General features: G+C 50.5%; 1 pseudogene across 1 annotated transcript; it reads right to left on the reverse strand.

The window, feature by feature from the left end:
• Window positions 1–559: 559 nt before the first annotated feature.
• LOC306649236 (heterogeneous nuclear ribonucleoprotein K-like) lies at window positions 560–2,065 on the reverse strand (annotated as a pseudogene). The gene has a single exon. The product of its transcript is annotated as a heterogeneous nuclear ribonucleoprotein K-like (transcript).
• Between the last annotated feature and the right edge of the window lie 8,700 nt (window positions 2,066–10,765).

Here is a 10,765-nt window from a genome sequence, read left to right on the forward strand (position 1 = left end):
TGATGGGGAGACACCTCACAGTGTCGTCTGCTGCGGACATCTTATTGTCCGTGTGAGTTGCCTGAGGTGGGAGAGAGAATGGTTAGCCAAAGCACACATTCCATAATTTTTTTTTTTTTAGGTTCACTAAATTTATTTTTAAAATCATAAAACATTTCTTACAAAAGAGCATTACATTCTGCACACTGCTCTGAACACATGCCAGGGACATGTGGACTATTGTTACTTTCCTCCCCCTCCCACCTCCCAAAATGTTTCCAGTGACCACAAAGCAAGGTGCTCACAATAATTAAATGGGGGAATTTTTTAAAAACCACTAACAATTAACAAAAGATAAAATTCACTCACTCTGCTACTGTTTCAAGATTTCAATGTTAGTTTCTACATCCCTTCCCCCACCCAACCCTGTTTGCAAGGAACTAAAACATTAGATTGGTGGACAGCAAAGATTTCACCACACCTCAAATGTGGAACACTTATGAAGCAGAGGAATGTTGACTTTTTAAACAGAAGCAGATTAAAAAAAAAAAAAAAGATGCAGGACTTCTTCAGTTCTTCACTAGTCTTAGAAAAACCTTCCAGAACACCGCTTCACACTTTAAATAGAAAAAATATCATGCATTAGAATCCTTCAACATCTGCATACTGCTTCACACTGTTCTGCAGCAAATACTGTGCATTCTGTATCTGGTCCTGTGTTCCTGTGACGGTAATGATCCGATCTCCAGTTTCATCAATTTTGATCGAGGCGCCTGACTCATGATGGATTTGCTTAATCTGCTGACCACCTTTACCAATAATAGATCCAGCCAAATCTTTGGGAGTAGTTAATTGTGTTACAATAATAGGTCCACCAAAATCACCATATGAGCATGTCCAGAGCCACCCTGTGGTTCCAGGTGTCTACTGCAGAGGCCCAAGTTCAGTCAGCCCTGAGGACAACCATGCCATCAGAGCCAGTCTTCAGGTCTTCCTCTTCTATCACAGGCCATTAGGTGGTGGTGGTGGAGGAAGAGGAAGATTCCGAGCTCTGCTCCCATCCTGGCCACTTCGTGCGGGAGGAGGAGGAGGAGGAGGAGGAGGAGGAGGAGGAGGAGGTCCTCGACGGGGGTTCATATCATCATAATCTCTTCTAGAGGGGGGCATGGGATGCCCACCCCTCCCAGTTGGCATTCTGTCGAAACCACCTCTCCCCTGCATGGGAAATCCCACTGGACGTCTTCGGCGGTCATCAAACATCATTGTAAAACCACCATAATCATGTTTCATCATAAATATTAGGATCAAAAGGCTGTGCATGTCCTTTGACGGGAGACTCAGACCGAGGATGGTCTCTGTGCACTCTGCCACCCTATCTGGCTCCCCTCCAATAAGAACAACCATCAGTGGAAAGAGGGCAGCGTTCCTGGGAAAGCTTGATTGTTGTCTGAGTGTTCTCTCGAAGTTCTTTGATTTTAGCCCCTTTGACCCCAATAATTCTTCCTGCCAGACTCTGATGAGTCAACGGTCTCAACTCACAGTGAAGTTGCTTCCTTTACCGTGTTGGTAACTGGAGCATTCCACAGCATCGGATTTGAGCGGGAGCCGGCTGGCTGCAGTGGGTGATGGCAACTGCAGGCCCTCTTCTGAGGCAGGGATGATTTTCTTCAGAATTTCTCCAATTGTTTCAATATCAGCACTGATACTCACTGTGGGCGTGGGATCACTGCCGTCTGGGACTGAACACTGGCATTGTGTCTGGAGAGCCTTGATATGCTCGCCTCCTTTCCCAATCACCGCCCGGCATTCTTGCTCTGAAGCAGAATTGGTAATTCAACCATCTCATCAGTGTTTCTAGATCTTTTAAATGCTTGCTCCTCTTCCATATCTTCTGCAGGGCGCTTACCAAATTCATCACTGGTTTCGGTGTTGGGGAAGACTTCCTCTGGCTGTTCAGTTTCCATTTTCTTATATTAAATGGACACACCAATTTGTAGGCCTCAAACAAGTGAAATACAAAATGTTGGGGTCGGTGCAGCAGAGAAACAGGATAATGGCGACTCCACAATTCTTTACACAGGTGTGAATGTTGACTCTGGAATTTCACAGCATTGAAATAATAAAATGACACATCCAATGGTTCTGGAATACACAAAACAAAACAGAGAGTCCCCCTTCCTTCCTTTACATCCCTTCAGGGACTCCTCCACCTTGCTGAAGATCTGCAGGTGGAAATGTTTTCCAGTCATGGTGGAACTCTCTCAGCCCTCCTCTGAGGCCTCTGTGGTTAGTCCCCCTGAACAGCCTGCCCTTCAGCACAGAGCAGCCTGACAGGGTCCTGGATCCCTGGGGTCAGTCGGGATGGAGGTTTGCTGCCAATACCGAGAGGCAACTCTTGGACTTGCGCTGACCCTGGCATCTTCTCTAAGCTACCGGATCCTCCCCTCTGTTGTGGAGACTCTATCAGCTGACTCACGGGACCAACACCACCCATCTAACACGAAAATCTTCCAAATGACAGTTTGGAATGGCTGTCATGTTCACCCAGGAACGGATGCAGGGCGGCTCGCCATCAGACTCCAAGAAGGGTTCTTCTTCACAGGTCGGGACTCATTTCCAGCAGTCAGTGCAGGACGGCTGGCTGAGGACAAGCTACTTTCCATCTCTCTCCTGTTGGGGATCAAGTGGTAAAAGCCCAGGAACCTTCAAGGGAAAGTCCCAACCGGGGTCACCAACTTCGTAACGAAAAGCAGTGGGTTCCCACCTTAGTGAGTGCAAAGCCAAAAAGCCCAGCCAGGAAACTGTAGAGACTGGGTCATCTCCTGCACAGAGAGGACACTGGGGTTCTTTCCAAAGCAAAGCTCCCCCTAGGGAAAGAAAGCATGGAATTTCGTTTGGGGAGTTCATATTCCTATAGGCAAGCACACTAAGGATGCCAGCGTTCCTGAGCACACTGAGTTCAAGGTGTATGCTTCTGGGCAAACCCAGTGTAGGGTTGTAAAGATGGTGGCCCCAAGTGCTTCTGGGCATGCTCAGTTCAATAGTACAATGAGCCAAGTTACTCTAGATCACCTCAAAGAATGAGCCAGAGTGTCTTGGTGACCCTGGTCAGTTCTATGCAAGTTTTTCCAAACAGCACTAGTTGAAATAAAAAGAAAGGACAGCTTTGAAGGTGCATTAGTACAAAGTTTGCTCCTGAAGTTTCCTGCTTTACTTAGTGGCTAACATGTCAGTAGCTACTGCAGTAGTCTAAGCCAGAAATTATTATAGCCAGATTGGAACAATGATCTTGGGGAGAAAACAGATAAAGGAGAGGCAGTTAAGGGGCAACCAGACAGAGCTTAGAGAGCTGTACATCTGGTGGCAAGGACAAAGGGAAAACCCAGGAAGGCCCCCAGGTCTCCAGGTTAGATGGCCAGGGACGTGCGGCAGTGCCGTCCCTGAGCTGGCATGTGGTGATGGAGGAATGCATGCCATCACACAGTCAGTCCACACACTGCCAAAGGCATGCACAGGTGCCAGTGCGATGCAGCAACTTGGGAGACCAAGGCAGAGGATCACAAGTTCAAGGCCAGCCTAGACAACTGCCTCAGCAACTTAGCAAGAGCCTGTCACAAAATTTTAAAAGAGCAGGGAGGGGAATGGGGATGCACTTAAGTATAGCTCACCCCAATGCTGTTAAGAAAACAGAAACAAAAAAACGAAAAAACCCCCAGGTTGCAAAGGGCCAGGCGCAGTGAGGCCTCCGGCTTGTGCCTTATTTGGAGTAAACACATTAGCTCACAGTAATTGGGCTCCAGGAAGCCAAACGGTACCTTTTGGATATTCCACACACTACTGCCCTTAGCGAGCAGCCTGGGGGCACAGGGAACTGAAGAGGAGGACCAGGAGCAGGCGCACAGCCCTGGTGGCAGGCCCCCTGCCTTGTCCTAGCCATGTCTTAGCCATGTCTTTAATAAGATCTTTTTCTGGTGCTGGGGATGAACCCAGGCTCCCACATGCTCCCAGTCTTCTGAGCAGCTAGGATCATAGGTGTGCACCACCTTGCCCCATATATAATACAGTCGTTTAAAAGCAGTTTCACAAATACGAAATATCTGCTTCACTCAATGACAGGATAGACACTTGATGTTCAAATCTACTGAGAAAACGATTCGCGTGCCAACCAGGAACTTTTAAACACAGAACTCAACAAAACAGGAACACAGAAGCTTAATGGCATGCGTTAGGAGAAGTAAAACCAATTTAAGTCATTGAGTGTCTTTACAGACAAGCCTGGCTGGTTTCATGGCTTGCTTTCTTCGGGGTCTTCTTCCTCTCCAAGTGCAAACTTCAACCTTCAAACTCGGGTGAAGCGATGCCTGGGGAGCTTCTGTTATTTAGGACCCGCAGCTGCCAAAGGGCTGTTTGGGGTCATGACCAAGACACAGGGGCTGAGAGCCTTCTGGAGAGAACACACTCCTGGGTGAAATGATGGGCAGCTGCTGTTTGCAGCTGGGTGGAGCAGAGGAGGGAAGAGCGCACTGTGTTCAGCATCACAGAAACAAACCAAGGTGCTGAGTCAAGACCACATCCAGCTCTGCACTAGCAGCTGGAATTTTCTTTACATGAAATCGGATGGGTCACTCCTCAGTTCACAGCGCTCCAGCAGCCTCCCTCAGTCCCTGGAATGACACCCGGACCTCAGGAGGGCCTCAGGAGCCCTGCGCCCGGCCAGCATTATCCCTCTTCATTTCCTTCAGGTTTGGCTCACAAGGCCCCCAAGGAGGCCTGGCCACCTTGCCTAAGGGTCTCCATCACCTCTTCTCCACGTCTGCTTTTCTTCACAGGCTCGTCACATCCTGACCTCACAGTACGGATCAGCACCACCTGCTTACTCACCCGTCCTGGGGAGTCAGAATCTGTGCCTGCTGAGTGCACAATGGACCCATGTACCTTCTTTTTAGATGCGCTCAGATGCCTCCTGGTGCAGACATGCAGGCAGCAGGACGCTCTGGGCACGATGTACATGGGAAGAACACAGAACCTCCCTCCCATGCTCCTTGTTCTGAAGACATTTACCATGCACTGACTAGGTATCCAGTACTGTTTGAGGGTCCGAGAATGGACAGGTGAGTCTCCTGCTACATGCCGGGAGCAGGATATACAATTAATCAACAAGCTCATCTTTTGAGGGGACTGGGGATTGATCTCAGGAGTCCTCTACCTCTGAGTGACCTCCCCAGCCTTAGGTCACTGAGGCTGGCCTCCAAATTACAATCCTCCTGCCTTAATCTCCCAAGTAGCTGGGATTACAGGTGTGTGCCACTGTGCCCAGCTACAGGCTAATATTTTTACTTCAGTTCCTTTATACACATTTATTTACTACTGAAAATTGAAATAATCAATTTCCCTTAGTTGAATTTCAAAAATTTTAAAACCAGAAAATCTAGTTATCTACTATTATGCTATAGTCAAAGTACCCTATGCTTTCTTTATACTCCTGGCTCTTCACGTTGGCTCCATGACTCCTATCTTCTAAATCACAGAGATAGTTGACACCTAGTGATTCTTCTTTGGGTCAAAGTGGAACTTAGTTTGCTGAAGTCATTCGAATACATTCAAACTACACAGATTCCATGTAAGTGACTGGCATCATGGCAGGAAGGGCAAGGGGCAGGAAGAAGAAGACATCACGGCGTCATGGCGTAGGTCGTCAGAAGTGGTGTAGACCTGCCATCCCAGCAGAGAGCAGCTTCCTCAACCTGCTACACAGAACCACCCGCACAGAGGAACGGAATGAGAAAAAGGCCGTCCTCAGACTGCGCTGTGCCACGCAGTCCTAGTGCTCAGACTGCGCTGTGCCACGCAGTCCTAGTGTTCTCGGAGCCCATGGGATGCCTGCGTAGCTGCAGGCACACTTGAGGGGTGCTCCTCGACGCCTCGGGCCTCCTCAGGACCGGCACTGCTTTGCTGATCTCCTTCAGGCTGAGAAGAGCCTGTTCAGAGGCGCCTTCGTCTCCCTGCCTTTCTTTCTGCATGACCACAATGCCTGGCCCAGCTCCTCTCAGGGAAAGCCGTCTCCCATCACCTGTGAGATCCTTTCTCTTCTGTCCTGTTGCTGCGGTGGACCTTCAGGTAGGGAGGGAATTTGGTGCCAAGTGGACACTCAAGTTATTAAGGTCCTCTGTTAGCACTGCTGAGCGGCAGGCTGATGGGCTCCAAGTCCTTCCGGGAGTTTCTTCCGCTGACACCTGAGACCCTTTGGGTCCCTGGAGGTGCTGCGAGCTGGTTTCTGAATGTGATGCTGCTCGGGGGAACCGAGGTCATGGGAGGGAGGTAAGAGGCCTCTGAGAGGTGGTGCTGGAATGAGGCCTGAAAGACAAGGAAGACAGCCACCGCAAGAGGTTGGGGCGTCCTCTCCGGCAGGGAAGCGTGTGCATGAAGACCCTGAAGAGGGAACGCACTGGGTCCCGGGGGCAGAAACAAAGCCCCAGTGGCTGGAACAGAGGAAGAGGTGAGGGCAGAGGGTGGCAGGGCCAGACTGTGTAAGATTTGCAAGATTTTTTCTGTTTGTTTTTTTGTTTTTTGTTTTTTGGTTCTGGGATTGACCCCAGGGGCTCTTTACCACTGAGCCACATCCCCAGTCCTTTTTATATTTTATTTAGAGACAGGTCTCACTAAGTTGCTAAGGCTGGCTTTGAACTCGAGATCCTCCTGGCTCAGCCTCCTGAGCCACAGGGATTACAGGCATGCCCACCGCCACTGCAAGATGTGCTTTTTAATTTACTTTAAGCACAGGTCTAAACCACTGGATGTGCTCAAAGGGAGAAATGCCACGGCACTGATATTTCAGGAGTGCTTCATGTGGTTATCTGCAGCTGTGTGACACACCACGCCACCACACCAAGAAGTAAGACAACACTTCTGCTGGTCACGGTTCTGGAGGCCAAAAGGACTCAGCCAGGGTGGCTCACATTTGCCTTCAAGCAGGGACTGAGGTTGGACTCACTTCCCAGGTTTCCCTGCTCCAACGGCTGTCTTGAATGTGGCAGCCAGCTGGGATCTCACTGTGCTGTCCAGTGGCCTGGGCATCCAGACAGAATGACAAATGGGTCTAAGAGCAACCCTTCCCCCAGGGGAAGCCAAGTGAAAACCAAATGGTCTCTTCTGAACTATCCTTGGACCTCACAGGAAACACTGCATTCCACTGCAGAAGCATGTGACTCAGCCAATATTCAAGGACATTCCATCTCTGGATGACACACCTGTCCAAGAATTTGAGGATATGATTTAAATCACCACATCCTGCCAGGCAAGGTGGTGCATGCCTGTAATCCCAGCAGTTTGGAAGACTGAAGCAGGAGGATTACAAGATTGAGACCAGCCTCAGCAACTTAGCAAAGTCCTAAGCAACGTAGTGAGACCCTGTCTTTAAAATAAAATTAAAAGACTGGGGATGTGACTCGGTGGTAAAGCACCCCTGGGTTTAATCCCTGGTACAAAAAAAAAGAAGAAGAAGAAGAAAAGGAAATGAGCGAGGGATAGTGGAAGGAGGCGGCCAACTGCAGTATCTGGGAAAGAAACAGTGGATTAGAGATGAGACATGCGGAATCCTAGGAGATATTTGGAAGGGAGCAATAGCAGGACTTGACTTGAATGTGGGGAATGGGGAGAGAGACGACTGATGCCCTTGGCTTGAGCAACAGGGAGAAGGTGTGTCACTCACTGTGACGGAGAAGACTGATGGAGGAACAGATGACTGGGAGGGAGAGGATAAAAACCAAGAATGTCACATAGGACATTTGAGTTTTGAGATGCACAGTAGATACACAAGTTGAAATGTGGAGGAATCAAGATTTAAGCTGAAGGCTTGAGATCCGGTATGGTCTAAAGATATGGATATGGCACTTGTCAGCATAAAATTAACATTTAAAGTCATAGGATAGAAGAAATCACCCAGAGAGGTGAGGTGGACAGGAAAGAGGAGTACCCCTGGAGATGCTGCCTTCCTTTTTGGAAGAAATCGTAGCCCAGGATGGAAGGAAATGCCCCAAAGTGCTTTCCACCAGAGGAGAGTCAGGAGACAGGCATGCAAGGACAAGGAAGTGACGCCATGGAATGAGGAGAAGGGGGCCTGGAGAGCCAGGGAAGCAGAGAGGCTGAAGCCCCACCACTGACATCCAGGTGACTGGGAAGAGCAGGAGCACCCCCAAGATGGCACCTCACCACATGAGGACAGCTCTGCGTGGTCACATCAAGTCACAGAATAAGAGATTCAAGCAACTGGAAAATATAATTGCAAAATTGGACAAAAATAATAGCCTGACCCTGGGTTGTTCTTTGGTGGCCCTGAGGGTAGAGAGGACACAGCAAAGGACACACGAGAGACCTGTTGAGACAGATAGGCACACCACAGACCGGAAAAAACAAACAGAATGGCCCAGAGCCAACCCGACCAAGCTGCTGAAACTGCAAGGGAGAAAGCACTCCACAGCCTTCAAAAGGAGAGCAGGGGACCTGCAGCCAGCACAGCCACACACCTTCCAGCAGGAGGGCAGGAGGACCTCAGCCAGCACAGCCACACACCTTCCAGCAGGAGGGCAGGAGGACCTGCAGCCAGCACAGCCACACACCTTCCAGCAGGAGGGCAGGGGACCTGCAGCCAGCACAGCCACACACCTTCCAGCAGGAGGGCAGGGGACCTGCAGCCAGCACAGCCACACACCTTCCAGCAGGAGGGCAGGAGGACCTCAGCCAGCACAGCCACACACCTTCCAGCAGGAGGGCAGGAGGACCTCAGCCAGCACAGCCACACACCTTCCAGCAGGAGGGCAGGGGACCTGCAGCCAGCACAGCCACACACCTTCCAGCAGGAGGGCAGGAGGACCTCAGCCAGCACAGCCACACACCTTCCAGCAGGAGGGCAGGAGGACCTGCAGCCAGCACAGCCACACACCTTCCAGCAGGAGGGCAGGAGGACCTCAGCCAGCACAGCCACACACCTTCCAGCAGGAGGGCAGGAGGACCTCAGCCAGCACAGCCACACACCTTCCAGCAGGAGGGCAGGAGGACCTCAGCCAGCACAGCCACACACCTTCCAGCAGGAGGGCAGGAGGACCTGCAGCCAGCACAGCCACACACCTTCCAGCAGGAGGGCAGGAGGACCTCAGCCAGCACAGCCACACACCTTCCAGCAGGAGGGCAGGAGGACCTCAGCCAGCACATCCATATCCTTCCAGCAAGAAGGCAGGGGACCTGCAGCCAGCACAGGATTTTCCATGACCACAGCCAGCACCAGAGGGTACTAGAGTCAGCTTGGTGGAAGGACTGACAGAAAGAAGTGAATCAAGAATGTTGTACTAAGCTGTCATCGTGAACATGGAGCAGGACGCAGGAACAGAAACACAGCAATGGTGAGCTGACGTGGAAGCTGCAGACTCAACAGAATCTCGGCGTTTTAGGGTCTTTGTCGTGGCTTCGATGGATATTGAGACTGGGTATGGCTTGTACTCAAGCACTTACCTAAAGAGATTCTCTCACTGCACATGCTTTCTTTAGCTTCTGCTATGCAGAAAAGTTATTGCTAATCCATTCAGTTGTCTCTCTGCCTATTAATTTAACCACCTATTTGCACATAAAGTGGCATGAAATGAGCATTGCCTAATTTTTAAAAATGTTATCTTTAGGAGCCCGGCACAGTGGTGCATGCCTGTGATCCCAGCGGCCTGGGAGGCTGAGGCAGGAGGAACGTGAGTCCAAAGCCAGCCTCAGCAACTTAGCGAGGCGCTAAGCAATACAGTGAGACCCTGACTCTAAATAAAATACAAAAAAGGCCTGGGGATGTGGCTCAGTGGTCAAGTGCCCCTGGATCAATTCCTGGTACCAACACCAACAACAAAAAGTTATCTTTGGTGGTAGGACCTTTCATGATTGACTACTTTATTCTTTCTATGAGCTCCATAAGCCAGGTGGCAGCGTGCACGTGTGATCCCAGCAGGAGGCTGAGGCAGGAGAATCACAAGTCCAAGACCTGACTCAGGGAGGCTGGCAGGGAGAGAAGGAGCTCCAAGGCTACAGAAACCATATTTATTCAGCACCTACTACATACTAGACCCACATGTAACTTATCAAAATGGGAATCATGACCTTTGCTTTCCAGAAGAGGAGACTGAGGTTCCTAAGTATCTGCTAACCCTGGGATCGCACAGGGCAGATAGGAACCACGCCTGTGCCAAGGCCAGGGCCCTCCACCAGCCTGCCCGCTGGGGTCTGCTCAAGCTCACCTGGCCCTCACGTGTGTCCACACCACTTCTGCAGCACACATCTTCCTGGCCAGGAACTTACCCTGAGAAAGCAAATGCAATCTCTGTCTCCTGACCACGCTGTTGTCCAGTGTCTCCATGACTTGGGACACAGCTGTTGATTCCACCCTGACCAGGGTCCTGCCACAATGCCTCCTGTTCCACGTGGAAGGCAATGGCACCCAGCACACGCAGTCCTCTGGGATGCTCTGCTGGAAGGCGGCTAAAGGGCAAAGGACAGGTGACTCACAGTCCTCTCTGCCACCTTGCCTTCGTGGATGACAACACTGTGTACTTTAGCGTGTGTGCTAAGGGTGGATCCCAAAGCCCAAGAAGTCTCTTCCCAGGGAACATTCTCAGGTGCTCATTGGTGTCCACACGACTGGTCCCGGGACCCACATCTGTGGGTGTTCAGGTCCCTTGGTCAGTTGGTGCCGCATCTGGATGTAACCCAAGTACATCCTCCTATATGCTTAAAGTTATTTCTAGATAACTTGCAATAC

This window comes from Sciurus vulgaris (assembly GCF_902686455.1).
Source record: "Sciurus vulgaris genome assembly, chromosome: 18".
NCBI classification, from domain to species: domain Eukaryota; kingdom Metazoa; phylum Chordata; class Mammalia; order Rodentia; family Sciuridae; genus Sciurus; species Sciurus vulgaris.